At 37.2% G+C, this 15869-nt stretch overlaps 1 protein-coding gene across 4 annotated transcripts in view; it reads left to right on the top strand.

Moving 5' to 3' along the window:
- Nucleotides 1–15869, top strand: part of LOC139936551 (vitamin D3 receptor B-like) — a 272855-nt gene that overhangs the window by 162654 nt on the left and 94332 nt on the right. Inside the window, exon 1 of one of the 4 annotated variants that reach the window (XM_071931415.1) lies at nt 5974–6028. The exons of the other annotated variants lie outside the window; for them this stretch is intronic. The gene's annotated coding sequence lies outside the window, so the exon portion shown is untranslated. Of the gene's footprint in view, nt 1–5973; nt 6029–15869 lie in introns of those variants that run through there. 4 annotated transcript variants of the gene reach the window in all.

Here is a 15869-nt window from a genome sequence, read left to right as displayed (position 1 = left end):
TTGTTGTGGTGAGAATCTGACCATATTATGTATTGAGAATATTTGAATCACAAAGTTTATTAATTACTTTAAAAAAAACGTAATGCTCTGAAGTTTATTTGTTTAGTTTTTGCATAAAAATTTACGGATATGATGGGATAAAAGATAGTCTGGATGCATAAACAATATAGAAAAGTTCTTACTACTTGAAACTTAACCCCTCATGTAGCATGAACATGTATTCCTGACATAACTGTCAACGCTAAGCTTTTGACATGAGACATAACATTCTTTTGATGGTTATCAGTTGTGACAAATTGGTAGCACAAGTATTATATCATTTCCAACCTTGATGGCTGGGAAGAGAAAGATCATGAAATGGCAAGTGGATGAAGCAAACCAGGCATAACTTCGGAGTATGGGTGACATGTTTGGGCAGTTCTAGACTATGTTGCATAAAGTGGAATTCTTATTGGAGTTGTATTTTCCCATTATTTTTTTTTTTTTTGGGGGGGGGTTAAGAAATATACCAGCACTTATGTGAATCATCAGTTTCTGTATGATTTTTTTTTTACTGCTTTGTAGTGGACATTTTTGCCTTCCTTTCAGAATATGCTGCAGCCATGCAATTGGGGTGCTGGGAGTCGAGGTTCCACACATTGATATTCATAGTGATTGTCTATCAATGATTCAAGTCAAGTCAATACCATATTAAGCTATGAAATCATTAGTTTGCCATGAAAAATCACATTAAAAAAAAAAGGACCAGTTCTTTTCGTCCACCAATCCTCAGTATGGTCCCATTGATTTAGATGATGGGAGAGAAACAGGCTGTCATCTTGAAGGTCTAGACTTAGAGTCCATTATCTCCCCACTAATTCAGAGAGCCTTTCCTCTCCTCCTCACTCACCTTGGGAGATTTACCCTATGACCTTGGTGGTCAATAGGATGCTGTCTCTGGAAGCTGATCTTGGAAACCCTGCTGAGTTTTTCCATTCAGCCAATGTGTGTTCCTGTAGACTCGGATTGTCAGTCAACCTTGATGATAGTTTTTCATCTGCTAAATTTTCCTAAGAATGTTTTTTTCTGTAAAGCTTGTGGGAGTATCTTAAAGATAGTCTCAGCATTTGGTGCTCATCTTTATTTAAAGACACTGGACATGTTTGATAATTGTCAAAGACCAGTATTCTCAACTTGGTTTATCCCAACATATAAGTCTGTGAAAATTTGGACTCAATTGGTCATCGAAGTTGTAAGAGAATAGTGAAAGAAAAAACATCCTTGTTGCACAAGTTTGAGTGCTCTCAGATGCCTAAAAGGGGCCAGGCTTGCACAAATTAACTCTTGCTCTGAAACTACATTACTTCAGAGGGAGTCGTTTCTCACAATGTCTTATACTATCAACAACTCTCCAGTGTTCGTTACCAAGTAAGGTTTTATGCTAACCAGCACAATTATTTTGAGTAATTACCAATAGTGTCAGTGTCCGGTGCCTTTAAATCATGTGAAAAAAATTGTTGGTTGAATCCCATGCTCAACATGAAGATTACTTTGGTGTGATGAAAAACCCCATCTCGGTATTTAATACAACCAAACTTGCATGGTGAAGAAGAACAAAGGATGCAACATAAATCATGATTATCCAGATACAAGAGTAAGTCCAGTGAGTATGAAAGCATTGCGTGCAATTCATTGTCGCAGTGACTCGATTTACATTGCTCATGAATGTAGCAGTTGAAGATAATTCTCTCTTATTACCCCTCACTACCTACCATTTAAAACCAATTTCTTTTTCTACCAATCACTTAGGAATCTTAATGGGTATCTCTGTGTATAGTTTCACATTCACCAGCTATTCAGGGTTTTTTCCTTTGTTTTTTGTTTGTTGTTGCAAGTTTTTTCTTCTTTCACCCATTAATTATGGAGCATATACTCCTACCCCTTTAAGTGGACTCTAAGAATTGCCAATAAAAACCCATTGTGATAGAAAACACGAACTGGACCTAAATAGCATTGCCCGCAGTCATGACATGCATCATTCGGCAAAAACCGTGGCAACGTAACCCAGATAGAAGAAGGAGGTTAAAGTCATGAAACGGCTCCCCTGGGGGAAATATGGATGTGAATAATCAATGAAACCTGCACAGCGGCTTGTGTTAATCAAACAAGTTGCTTGTCTCTGGATTAATAACAACAGTTTTTCTGACCTCCGAACCGGCCATTGAGTGACTGGTATCAGCAGTTGCTTTCAAGTGTCGTCCCGTGCTTGCATCGATGATATTTTAAACATTCATATCACTTATCTCCAGCGAGTATGCTACGATAAGATATGACCCAATCGAGCGCTGCAATGTTGTTTTTTCCTCTTTGCTCCCTCCTCCACTCGTCACTTACTGCATTACTTTGGGCAGTCAGATCACTGAGGTTTAGATATTTCAGATCACTGAAAAGATTCAATAGTGAAACAAGATGAGCTGCCGATGGTTTTGAGAGTCTGGTCCTAAATCTACAATTCTGGAACACTTGAGCGTGAAACCAAGCTTGTTGCTTGTTCTCATCCATCATGCTCTTGCTTTGCTCAGTATACACCAAAGAGCCATCCCAACTATTTATTCCACATACTGCCTCTCTGAGGAACTTCCCCGGTGCATTTCCCCCTCTATTTTACAACCTATAGGCTGTTTTTAGAGGAAGATCAATTCCTTCCTCAGTTCATACGGTCGGCTCTCCTGAATTATTTTCATCTTAAAAGTTTTCTTCTTGTACTGTGTAGCCCCTTTCCAAAGTGCCTTATAGCCTTGTTTGGGCCAGACTTGCATTACACAAATATGACGTATCTATCATTGGAATATTTTTATATGTTTACACAAAATTTGGTCAGCTAATAAAATGAGATTGATATTTGTGTGAATGAGGTTCTGAACTAGTTCTGATGATAAGCTGGAATAAAATGTTACTGACAAACAATAAGTTTGCCAGTTGGTTATACTAGGAACGTTAGTGCCGCAGAGAATTAGCGTGTATGTGACCAATTACTGAGATAGCTAATCCATCAAGTGCTTTGAGTGTTGGTCCCAAAGCTTCACTATTTTAAAAACATTGAGGTTTTGATAAAATGTGACTGACAAACGGAAACCTTTGTCAGTTGACAATACACCAAACAATCATTTTGTGATTGAGATTTTTGATAATGTGTTTCCAATTATTGAGAGAGGTTCCTTGGGGTGTTTTCTACCCACAGCTACTATTTTTAATATAAGTGGTATCAATGTGGTTGTTATAGTAATTGTAAAACAAGATGTGACTGAGCAAACAAGAAATTTGCCAATTGGAGGTCTTTTCAGAATGTGTTAATCAGACACTGCGAGTAAAAGAAGACTAGGCATTATCAAATGAGACAATTCAACAATTGTCTTCTCTTACTTTCTTGATAATAAGCGTTGGTGCTTCTAAGATTTTATTGTCTGTCGAGAAACAGTTAAATTTGTCATTAAATGATAAAAAATTTGCAGATTTGAGGACAATTTCAACAAACACTTAGGTAGAAATTTTAGTAGAGAGATCCTGCAAACTTCTTATAAACTATCGTTTAACATTAATGTTGCCTGAAGGCGAGTATAAGTACAGCTCTATCTTTCATTTTTTAAGATCGTGTTGTAGAATCAAGTATTCCTGTTTAGATGTTCATTCCCCTTAATAGTTGAACACTTGCATCAACATGCTTCCCTGATCCACAGATTAGAACGCAAAGCTTACATTTTGAACATTACAATGTCATATAAATGAGTAGGACTAATCTTCCTTTAAGAATCTGTGGTTTCCTGGTGTCTTCTTGTCTATGAATGTGTAATGATCTGTTCCATTAAATAACAACTTACCTGTGCCATCATCATTCAGATCACATAACCTGAGAATGTCAATATGGCACATTGTTTTTTGTTTCGCATGCAAACAAAGTTCTGGGTCAAAAAGCTTCGAGTGTAGCTAGACTAATGATTTGGAACAATCTTCCTCTTGTCATGACATTAGGGAATCACGGCCCAATTTCATAGCGCTGCTTAACGGCAAGCAAATTTTCGTGCTTTCTGTAGCAGAAGAATTTGCTAAGGTGCAAGCGTATTTCACAGGTTAGCAGAAAAATTGGGCAGCCATATTGCGCGTTTACCATGGATTTTCATTGTGACGTCATTTATTTTCGGGCGGTAAGGACCGGAAGGTTAGCATGCCTTTTTGTGTGCTTATGGTTAGCAGCGCTATGAAATGGAAATCGCACAGTAAGCACAAAAACGACCGCTAAGCAGCGCTATGAAATTGGACCCTGTTTATCTCTATTTCCTAAAGCTCTTATAAGACTTATCTCTATCCATATTAATTTATGCTATGTGCGCTATGATCTTGATAGAATAGGCTAGTGCATTTTACATTTAAATTGTTATGCTATGTTCTAACAAAAAGTTTACATTTAAAAACATCATTAATTACTACAGTGGGAGCACATTATTTGGTTGATATTTACTGATTTGTTTTGGTTGAAGAATTATATAAGTTGCCTAAACTGTTTTTATCGTTTCTTTAGTCATAATCCTAGTAAGACCGGTCTCTGGAGACCTGCGGTATTTGTTGCATCTGGTGTTTCACATGCTGTATACCACTGTTCCATGTCGCTGATTACGGTACACGTTTACCCACTGACGCAAACGTAGCACATTATTACCGAAACGACACATCGTTACTGACGACGGGAATGTGTACAATTCATGATTAACACCAATCCTAGTGTCGGCACGAACCCTCGATCCATCTCGCATCACTCCCGACCTCAACGTGAACCCTGAGTCACTCTGGAATAAATATTAGGAGGTTGGAAGAGAAAAAAATCAATAAAGAGGGGGGGGGGTGGTCATCCGAAAACTCGAAGGTGAACAGTAATTCTATACTGTTTCAATTGCGGAAATCTGGAGCTTGCTTGGTGTTTGATGAGGAAAAGTGGCTTGAAAACTGAATTTTAAGTAAATAAAAATGGGTAAACTGGAATTGTGTAAGCATGTTGTGTCTGCGGGGATTGTTTTTTTGTCGGAAAATTAATATTTGCAACAGCCCAATTTTTTTCAAACAAACAAACAAACAAACAAACAAACAAACAAACAAACAAACAAACAAACAAACAAACAAACAAACACATACAAAATTACAAACCCATAAAACACTTGCTGTTGATGTAATAAATGCACAGTGTTTCTTGAAGTAATTGATTAGTCTCATTTACAATAACGAGTGTTCTGGATTATGGATTTGTTCTGATTGCTAAAAAACTCAATGAGGCAACATCAACCTTTGTCTTCTTTCATTCCTGTGCCAGTTGTTATAGCAGGTCCTATGCCTATTCTGAGTTTATATGTGCAAGAGTATATTCACTTGCCTAGCACCGTGATTTTGTTTACAGAGAATATCAAAATGCTTGTAAAGTTATATAATTTAAATAATTTATATTTTTCAGGCATGATATTCGTCTTACTTAAGTCTGTTTTCGGATTTATTTGCCCTTGAGGGAAAAAAAAGAATAATGTCTGTTGAAGCGTACACCACATGTACCTGTAGGGATGTAGGTCATCCCTTGTAGGTGTACTCATTATAATAAACACTTTCATTTCTACCAAATCACGACTGATTTAAGTGAATTACCATCTTCTTTTAAAGAGTTGAGGGGGATAATGATTTGGATAATTCCTGTCCTTTAATTTCGAAACCCTTTTTGTAATTGTATACTTTGATTATGTAACACATCGGCCAAAATAGTATTGATTGTACCAGCAGCAAGCTGTTCATCCTACATGTCAAAACAGACACACACCACCATCATTACAGTTTGACCAATACTCAAACTCATCAGGAAAGCTTTCAAATGCCCAAGGCTTATTTTGGTCTTTCTTTGCTTTCTCTTTTCTGCAGGTATGTATTGAATGCACAAACTGTTTTTCTCACAACTCAAACGCTTGTATTCTGAGATTTGTATATTGTATGTGATCGACTGAAAGACTGGATGTGTAAGGTAGGTTCTTGTTTATTGTTTTGTAATTTTAAAAGTGTTTATGAATAATGTGATTGTTGATAGTTCCCAAGTTTGCTACAAAACCATGGACTGATTATGACACTCAATGTGACATCGTCAATGCTTGCTCCTTTTCCAAAAAGTAAAGAAAGTTTGGTAATGTTGATGATGGCAGTGGACACAGAGTGGGACATGCCACAAGAGGGTTACTTTATCAGAGAAATTGTAAAAAGGGCTTGTTTTGATGAAGGTTGAATCCTGGAAAATCCTATATTAATTCCCAAAACACTTATCTACTGGAATTCATATTTATATTTAATAAAATTTCAAGATTTTTTTAAGCTCATAGTTTGACTGGTTTTCGAGCTAAGTTTACATTTCTAGCACTGCAAAACAAATTTCAGGCTCAAAAAGTGTTTTTTTTTTTCACACACAAAAATGTAAACAAAAATTGCAGAAAAACGGCAGATAATTTCAGATCACAGTTTTGAAATTGTTGCCTATTGAGTACAAGTCAACAAGTATGGGGACAGACCCAAACACAAATCATATTCTGAAAAAGGCTAACATGGAATTGATAATGCTATAAGGACTCTAAACAGTTTGGTTTTTCGATGAAAGAACTCAGAATTGCTATTGTGGTTATGTAAGACTAGTTCTAGAGTATGCAGGCGTGGCGTGGCAGCCTGGTTTAACCGCTAGGAAATCTAACGACTTGGAACAGATTCAAAAAAGGGTTTGTAGAATGATTTTGGGCCGGCAATATACCTCCTATAATGACGCTCTTAATACTTGCGGACTTGACTCTCTGGCTGGGAAGAGGAGAAGATATTGTGAACATTTTGCAAACAGACTTATTAATTATTCTCGTTTAAAATCTCTTCTCTCCCCGACCAGAGAGAGTGTCCATGGTGGGAATACCCGCAATTCCAAACAATCTTAATAAAAAAAAAAAAAATCGTGTTTTTTTTTGTCAATTTTGTCTATATTTTTAATTTATCTATCTGTACAATCACATGCAATTTGGCCCTTGGGCCACGATTTGTGGTTTTAATAAAATAAAATAAATAATTAACTGAAACCTTTAAAAGCTCAACTAAAAAACTAGATTTGAATTTTCCTACAAACTTAAGCACTCAAAATTCAAAATTTGTTTGGGAATAGAATTATATCCTTGTTGGTACCAGCATTTATTTAATTTATTTCACACCCACTATTTTATTACAATAAAAACATACTAACAGTCTGTTTAATGACTGCGAATTTATCTGTTTTTTTTCGGGGGCGGGGGGGGGGGGGGGGGGCATACCAACCAACGATGTGGTTTTTTGGTCTAGTTATTCATCTTTTTATGACATAATTAAACTTTTAATACGTGCTTAAATATTTGTTTAATAATGATTCCAAAATATTGCCCAGCATTTTAGCACTTTTCTGAAACAAAAAATGAGGGAAAAAGTCAGTTTTGGTACGGAAAACCACAGATGGGTAAAAGTGGCATATTTTGGAAGAGACTGAAAAACTTTGGAAGAGACTGAAAAACTCAGAAATTTTCTGCGGATGAAAGTAATCGAACAGAACCCTCCTGCTCATGCACCTCTGTAGCTTGCAAGCTGTACGTGGTGTGGTGGTAAACACACACACACACGCACGCCACACTTTCCCAACCTGTATGCATGGTCCACTTTCAGGTGACAATTCAACAGAATGCATCATGTTTTTAAGACCATTGAAACCAATTGGTGGAGTGATAGCCTAGCAAATCCTGAGTGTTCCCAAACGTCCTTATCAGCGCCCACTGCCCCCAACCTCTTCTCATGCCTCTCAAGTCAAACACCTCTGGTGTGAACTTGATTGATGCATGGTCATTAATGGCACAATAACCCTCCTGAAGTTGTGCTTAGCAAATCATTAACTTAACACCTGCCCTCCCAAACTTACTGAATACCAAATGACACACTCTTGTGTGGTGGAGGACGCTGTCATGTGATGTTGTAAAATAAAAAGTGTTGGTAAAGTATCATCCGGCCATGGTGGTGCTGTTGATGAGGTGGCAAATTGGCGGAAGTGGGATTATGTATTTTAACAACTTATGATCGCTGCATTGTATTTTAAACAGCTTTCTTTTTTTGACTTCAAGTTGATATTTGTTGTCATCCATCTGTATTTTATTTTTCAGTTATCTTTAAAGGAACATGTTGCCTTGGATCGAACGAGTTGGTCTATAAAAAGCAGTTATAACCATTTTAAAAGAAGAATACAATGATCCGCACAAATTTACCTCAAATTGCGTGGTTTTCATTTTTACTTTGCGAACTAACACGGTCGGCCATTTATGGGAGTAAAAAATTTGACTTCCATAAATGGCCGACCGTGTTAGTCGATGAGGTTAAAAGGAAAACTGTGCAATTTTGAGGCGTGTTTGTGTGGATCTATGCATTTAAAGTATTTGGGTACTTTTTCAAAATGTCCATAGATTTACATTAAAGGGTTTGAAGATAATGATAGTGGAAAGCTTCCCTTCAAATATTACATTCTTATTGCTTTTACTTATGGCGGCTCACAGATTATAAAAAGTTAAAATGTTCCCAAACTGATGAACAAGAAGAATAAATGCAAGACAGTTCTCTAAGAACAAACTCTACCTGGCATGTAGATACACACATGGTATTACCGCAAACCAAACAATTATATAATAACAATAACAATAATAATAACATTTATTTAGGCAAACACATTTACAAACACATGTACACACATTAAAAATACTTCAGAAAACAAAGTAAACTGTTGTTTTACTTTGTTTTCTGAAGTATTTTTAATGTGTGTACATGTGTTTGTAAATGTGTTTGCCTAAATAAATGTTATAATTATTGTTATTGTTATTATATAATCTTATAAGAAGTTTGACTTGTCTCAGCTTCTTGTTTTTTAAATTATTTTTATAAAATATTTTTTTTCGCAAAACGTAGACAGGCAACCATTTTACTCACAATCCAATATGTATTATTGTTGCTTATTTGCATGTAATACTTCCCTTTGTCCCACAACAGCTGTTTTGTCAACCTATCCCCCATGTGAGGTGTTCTAACATCCATCAGTTCCATAGCCACATTAATGTAGAAGTATCACCTTAGCCGACGCTCACCCTGTGAATCACAAGTCATTAAAATGTACATAAATTACGTCCTGGACCACTAATCTGTGAACAGTTGTCATTAAGATGCGCATAATGATTAGATAAATTGACAGTGGTGTGTCTGCTGTAAACCTGCGTTTCCCTGGAAGTTTATTCGGCATCTTTTATCGGCTTCGGTGATGGCATTGGCAGGTTGAAATGACAATCTGCATAGAGGTATATTTTGTTGTCAAGCGAGGGCAGGCTTTTGATTGATTCAATGGAGGTGGCCTGGGTTCCACTTAAATTTCCTGAAGTGAATTCTATGGCTGTTTATGAAACCATCGGCTCTGGCTTATAAGCACCATCTTTGGCTCTGGTCTAATTAGTACTGTCCAGTTTTGAAAGTGTCAGAACACACTAATCCAAACATGGAAACCTTGGTTGTAACTAGAAAAGCCAATACAACTAGAATCCAGTCCACACTTTCCTTGTATAATGTTTATGGATAACATTTTACACCAGGCCTTGCACTTGGTTCGCCTTTTTGAGGTATGGCAGACGTGATGTAAGTGTAGGCCTTACTGTTTGGTTTGGGTGTATACAGACAAATTTACCCAAACATTTTGGTGTTGTAGTATTGTGTCCGCCATATCACAAAATATTGTATTAGGGACAAGGGGAGTTTTTCCCTAAGTATAAGGCACCTCTCCGACATTTAAAACAATTTATTAATTGAACATTTTAAGGGGCAGCAAGGCAATGACTAATTAGTGGGGCTTTAGTCACTTTAAGAAGTATAGGCCTCCCTGAAAAATGTTATAAACATTCATAGAGCTGGTTGAGCACAGAAATTTCCTCAGCACAACAGTCTTATGCTTACTAGACAAACTACTGACTACTGACTAAAATACCATTTTACACAAGTAGCTGGTATCCTGTTAAGATTTGCTTTAAAGCAGAACAAATAAGAAGCAATATTATGAAATTGGGCCCTGACGGACGTCTTCTTCTTGTAAGGGCAAGGCAGTTTTTCCAATAATAAAGAGTACCTCCATTTGAAGACAAATGTTTATTTCTACAGCAACATTTCCATGGACACTAAGGCGAAAAAGCAAGGGCGTGTTGCCTTGGTGTGGTACTACCATGGTACTACTGAGGCCTGATACCTGAAATTGAATTCAGTTAGTGTTACTCTAATACACTCCTAATTTCACCTCACAGTGTATGGGGTTACTTTACCAGTTTCATCTACCCGTCAGATCACAACAATGTCTCAAGACAGGCTCCTCGAGAAATCAGGGCAAGATCAGGGGAAAATGTAAACTTTATGATTGTATATCATCACTCCATGCATACCAGGGTGTTCCTCAAGCACTTGTGACTGACAACTGTTGATAAACACATGAGCTCTTTCTGTCTCCCTCAATACGCATCCCAGAGCCAAAGCCCAGAAGAAACGCTCCAGGATCCTGCGCCTGGATTGATTAATGATGCAGAGGGTGCAGGGGGGAAGATCTGCACAGTCGGGTCTGGACTCGTCGGTGATGGGCAACTCGAACGGATCTCTCTCTCACGCTCCCTCAATTTTGAATTCAGGTCACTGCCTCATGGCGGAAGTCTTTCTTTCAGTTGCTTGAAATCTGAAGGAATTGTTTGTGAAGAGATTTTCCTCCTGCCGGAGCAGTCGTCTTGTCTTGGATTTGCACCCCTTCGGTTTTGTCACAACACCTTCTCCCTCTGCATGTTAGATGTAGAGTGAGATCAAAGAAGTATGTGGACATTGTGTGGGCAGTGTTGTTTCCATGGGACTCTAGGTTTTACCACAAGCCTAGAGGGACACAAAATGAGATTTTTGGGTAGTAAAAAACAAGTTTGCTCTCCATAGATATTTTGTCCATGATAACAAGGGTAACATCTGGGAAAAATGGAAAGATTGTTAAATTTTTCAAACTATGTTGAGTTAAAAAGTAAGTTGGTTCCAAGCCAGATTTTTTTTTTGCATGAATATAACTCTATAAGCCTTTTTTGAGGTATGGAGGACGTGATACGCGCGCGTCACACGCCGCGACTGATGCAACGCTCACCATGTTGGTGGTCATTAGGTTTACGTGTAAACGCCCAGTCGCCTAAAATGCGCACTTCACTGAATAACATACATTCTATTTCTATGGTCAATACGCACAAATTTACCACAACGTTACAGTGTTGTAGCATGGTGTCCGCCATACCTCCAAAAGGCTTATTGATGCATTACTGTCAATGATTTGGTTGCCAAAAACTTGTTATTGGCCACATTCATAACCAGGTTTTGCATGTCAATGTTTTGGTTGCAACACTCATTCTCTTTCAGTGAAGTTGTGTACAAAAGCAACATGTGAAAGAAGAACGAAAATAAAAACCATATTTGCTTAGGATGATCACTGCTTCAAAACAAAACCGTGGTCCTGGCATCTCCAAGATTCTCTGTAACAAATTCATTTGAAAGAAGTTTGGGGAGAATCGGTGGAATAATTCCTGGGCATGGAATCTAAAACAAAAGTGTTTTAGACCGATTGGTCATTTCTTGCCTTTGCCATTGGTAAGCATGTACAAGTTCATTAAAATAAAAAAACATAGTTTCACGTTACTTTGCGCGATGTACATGTATAGCGTAGCAAGCTACAAACTTCACCATCCTGTTTTGTCGGATTTCAAAAATAGGTTATGAGGTTGTAGAAGGTTTCAGAAGCTTTAAATATTAGACAATTACATGAACATTGTATGTCATTCTCAGGGCCACTTATAATGCTTTTAAGGTGATTTTTATGTCGCAAAGAGTCGCTCTCTTTTGTTCTGCTCACAGAGAATCTGCTCACAATGGATTTGAGAATAAAAAAAGGCACATTTGGCACGATGCCAAATTGATGTGCCTGCATGCAGTATATAATGTCATGGTAATTTCCAATGGATGTCATTTTTTCCCCTACTTGACGAAAGCAATAAGTTTGTTGGTAACTTTGTTACGGAGAAATGGGGCTTTATAGTAAAGTCATTCGCAGGTACTTCAATAGCAATACAAACGGAGAAAACGTGGTGTTGCCAAACTTTCGGAACTATCTAGGTCAAAGGGTCGAAACCATTCGCTGAACTTAGAAACCCCCTGTGGCAAATGGAGCAACCTGGGCATATTTGGCCAGCATGATCTAGCAGTATATAAATGACAAGTTAATGATTGATTCAAGTTGGCTGGCATGTGGGGAGATGAAGAAGTATAGTTTAAACACAGCCAGAGCGTGGCTGGCCGAGCGGGCATGGTCGGCTGCCTTGTCATCTCAAATGAACTGGATCTGTGTCTCACATGGGTTTGCAAAATAAAAGCGGCTTTAGGTGACAAAATGAAAACGTAGCCGCTGACTGTCACAGGGCCTCAGATATTTTTTAGCGTTTGAGTTGTCTAGATTGCAAAGAGGTGAATAGAGATAATAGTCAGATTCCAAAGCAGTGAAACGACAAAAGGTGATTCGCTGGGATCAGAGGTAATATCAGTTGCATATTTTTTTGTAATGCGCTCAAACATTTTTAAAACCTTGAGTTTCAAGGGGAAACTGACAATATTAGATATTTTACTGAAGTTTGGCTAACATCTGAGCCCAATTTCATAGAGCTGCGTAAACACAAAAAGTAACTAACCATAACAAAAATGTTGCTTACCAAATTAAGGTTACCAGCCAAAGTGCTTTATGTCACTAGTTAGTATGCTGCTTATTTTTGCTTAGCAATATTTGATTGGCACTTTTTTCTGCTAAAGCAACTTCCTTGCTGGTCCCTATACTTGTTGATTGCAGAACAAAGATTTCTGAAACTGTGTGCTATAAGAGCAGGGGTGGATTTCACAAAGAGTTAGGACCAGTCTTATCTCGAGTTAGGACCAGTTACTCGTCCTAACTTAGGACTATCCATGCATATGTATATCTCCTAGGACTTAGTCCTAAGTTAGGACTAGTCCTAAAAATCGACCCCAGATATGCTTACTAGAGGCACTTGTATAGTAATCTAGAGGTCAATAAGGTTCAAGTCCCACTTAACTCAACCATTCTAATTCAAATGTTTTCTTTATCCATCCATTTCAAACTGTTTGACTGGCAATATAACTGATGTTAATCGATTTTTTTTAATGAATGAATCTATATAAAGGAAAATTTGAACCAGTAATTATAGCAGTAAATTACTGCAGTTGAACACATAAACCAGCATCTGATGCCAATACAAAGTCATATGCATGTTAAATTTTCAGGGTTTAAACATTGATTTAAACAAACATTGTTATCTTCATAACAGAGAAAATCTGAATAAAAAGTTTACAAAGTTTTCAATTTAAGAAATAATTATTTTATTTATTTGATTGTTTTTGTGAAAAACTGTTCGTGGTGATGGAAAATTTTCTTAATCCGTTTAGTCGACTTTTCCTAAAATAAAAAAAGTATACTTTACATTGTGTGTGCACACTATTGGTTGGCAAAAGGTGGAACATTGCTCCTTTTTTGCATGGGGTTCATGGTGGTGTGAGGCAACCGTGTTTGTGTGTGCGTCTTCATATAATGCAGCACAACTCTATGGTGTTTGCCATCAGTAGTGTCTGAGCGCATTTGTAAATGTGATGAGCACATTTCAAAGGAAAGTCTAATATTGTGATCACAAGAAATTTAATGGAGTTCCTCTGCTATACTAAAGTGAAACCTTTCCTCACTGCAAATTCTTGAAGAAGTTATTTTTCAGTTTACTCCCAAAACACCTTATGAAGTGTTCTCCCAAAAACACTTAATAAATTAACACAACAAGATATAGATTTGATGGTATTCAATGATCATGATACTGTTGATACCACCGTTTTACCAGTGTACATAAAAACCAACTGTAGCTAGAATAATTAAAACAAAACTTTACAAGATGGCGGCTCTGTTGTCTGTAGAGGAATAGACTTGGTTCCAAGTCTTTGATCGTGGCTTTTTAGTCGTCCTGATAGCTGCTACAAACAGCGCCCTCTTGTGATCAACCTTCGTCATTTAGCCTACGCTCGTCATTTAGATTGCGAGTTAGGGCCGCATGATAGCTTATAACGTGGGGGCGTTTTTCGTGGCTGAGATGCAGTAAAATAACCGCGATCTAAGACTTGAATCAAGTCTCGTAGAGGAGTGGTGAAGCATCCTGTTGCATCAATCAAGAAGGGTGCATAGAAAACACCCGATCCCAATGCCATTAAGGTTCCAGTAAGGATATCGAAACTCTAGTCGCCCTAGCATATATTTATACTGGTACCGCCTACAGATGGTTGTAGTGATGTTTACATAACCTGACTGTCCTTGTGTACATACGTGACACTGCATTAGATTCTTTTTAATACTGCAATATTGGCAGAAAATTTCCAATCATAGAAACTACCATTTTTTTTCTTTTTTTTTAATTTTAATAATGTCATAATCCACACGTGAAACTGCATAAGTATCTGATTTTATTGCCAACTTGATATAAAGTTTCCAATTATAAAAACTATCTCTGATAGGTTTTCATTTTCCAATGTAAATAGGCAATTTTGGTCAGTGTGTTGATATAAAAAGGAAGGGGAGGGATTGAACTAATTATCTAAATCGAATATTACAGACATAAGTTCCAATTGTTGACTCGAGTTTGGAAAAAGTACCCCACAAAATAAAAAACTGAAACTTCTGTCAATACATTTCATTTTCAGTATATTTTTTATGTTTTGCTAAAAGCATTCTAAAGTTATTTTAAAGAATTTTTTTCATCAGAAGAAAACCTATTTCAGCCCTTCTAATGAATATATCTTGTTATTGTTTGCGAAGAAATCAAAGGGTTGGTATTATTAGAAATGTAATTTTCATTTTGAGAACTGGTTGAATAGAAGTACCCCCTCTTGTGTTCAGTAGTGGTTAGCTTTGGGGATGAATGCTCAATGTGTGGATAGAATCTTCTGCCTAGCACTGGTGATTAGATATGAATGCATTTAATGTTCTAGCTGCTTTAGATGATTACATCTAGCTGCATTTGTGTTGTGATCCCCCTCTCCCTATCGTCTATAAAAAATGTGTGTACTTGTTTGTCATCTTCCTTTCTTAATCCATTACATCTTGAAAGACTTACAAATACCGACAAGTTTACTATATTATTACCTCGTACATGATCATAACCGAGAGCTGAATGCCCACTGGTCTATTCACCATCACGTGCCATATGCTATAATTGCTGTTTACCAAGTTTGTATGCCTGTATTAAGGCGCAGGTTAAATTTATTATGCTTAGCAGACTATTGTATGTGCAACACTCATTCGCAGGGTAAATGCACATACATGCAGGGAAGATATTCTTCCTACTTAAGTCTGAGTTCGGATTTTTTAGCTCTAAGAAAAAATCAGCAAAATTGTGATTAAATATAGCCTGAAATATCTATTAAAATCTACACCATGTGTACATGTAGATCAGCCCTCAATGTAGTCAATAAAATGTTCCTACTTTTTTTCCAAGGACCAAATATCATACCTGATAGTAGTCTATGGCACTTAATGAATCACTCCAGTAACTTTAGCGTAGGTGTAGTACCGATACACACGCGCAAACATAGCCCTAGCTAAAGATGGCAGCCATCAATTTCACCAACCTCGCCCTAACTTAGGATTAATCTTAGGACTTAGGACAAACTAAATGCCGTATCCAAAGCCGCTAGGA

This window comes from Asterias amurensis, chromosome 1 (assembly GCF_032118995.1).
Source record: "Asterias amurensis chromosome 1, ASM3211899v1".
Lineage (NCBI taxonomy): Eukaryota > Metazoa > Echinodermata > Asteroidea > Forcipulatida > Asteriidae > Asterias > Asterias amurensis.
This window is presented reverse-complemented; position numbering and strand designations above follow the sequence as displayed.